We start from the raw sequence: 1,322 nt of genomic DNA on the forward strand, positions 1-1,322 counted from the left end.
GACAATAGACTGGACCCCTTGAAGTCTTGGTTGGAAAATAATTAGTGTCCTACTACTGAGCAAAGTCATTGACTTAGAACTTTTCTGCCCATCCTCACAAAGCAACAGGGCTGCAAAGCTGCTATGCCATGTTTGGAGTGATGGTCACAGAAAGGCAAAGGTCTGGAACTTCCAGGTTGTCTACAGAGTGCCATCCCTATCTAGGAAATCATTAAAACTCAATTTTGCATTCCTAATCAAAGAGTACTACTTGATCCATTGTCATCTGTGTTCATCTGCATCTACTATTATGACAGTAGAAGTCAGGGTGAAAAGTTATGCTAGAAAGGGAGATAGGCCAGATGTGATTAGCGTAGACAGGAGTCAGGACTGCAGGTGCTGCTGGGATTCTGCTTCTCAGCCAGGAGGCACTCGTCAGAATTCTGACAGTTGAGAGAGCTGCAGGAGCCAGTGTGGCTCTTCTTGTTACCTCAGCTGCAAGGAAATTCACAGCTGAATGTGGTGCTCAGATGTAGCAGGCAGCTTCTGCCATATTCTTTTACTGTATTTGCCTATTTCAGGTTTTGCCAAATGCTTAATTTTTCCAATTATTGAGGTTTTAGTGAGTTAATTCTATTTTAGTGCTTTAATGTACATCTTTTATAGTGAAATTTTTTTCATCGTTAGCTCTTGCTTTATTATTTCTAGCTACTTTTCCCCCCATAATTTTATTGATAAACAAATAGCAATGAGACAGTTTCAAATCAAATTGGTAGGACAGTTTCAATAATTAACACATTATATACATTCTTCTTAGTGGTTAATTGCTGTACAAGATGCGGACATGATATCCTATTTACAAACACCATTAGAACAAATCCCTCTATTCATTAAGAGAATGTAACTATATATCAATCCTAACCACTTTGAATACACAGATACAAAATGGACATTTATCTGTATCTCCTTTTTTTGTTAAGTTCCATTATTTGAATATTATAGGTATGTAAGCTCAGCAAAATATTGTAAAAGAGTCCAGTAGTCCATAATAATATTGGGTCTTCCGCTTCACTGGCCATGTTAGAAATTGTTGACCTGGGTCCCCTACAGCTCAACATAACAGCTTGGCTTTACTTCTTATACTTCGTTTTTAAACTTTTCTACTGGATGGTTAAGACCAAGGTAAAGCAGGACCTATGCAACAAGAGTTGTAGCTTTTGGGTCTGATAAGGTCAGTGAAGTCCCCTCAGGATTTATCCTGAGATCCTGTACCTCAGATTGTAGAACTTTTGTCAGTATCAGCCATGTGGATGAGTCACGGCCATTGCTTGGCCAATGTGCTC

Source organism: Octodon degus, unplaced genomic scaffold (assembly GCF_000260255.1).
Source record: "Octodon degus isolate 3935 unplaced genomic scaffold, OctDeg1.0 scaffold00032, whole genome shotgun sequence".
Taxonomy (NCBI): Eukaryota; Metazoa; Chordata; class Mammalia; order Rodentia; family Octodontidae; genus Octodon; species Octodon degus.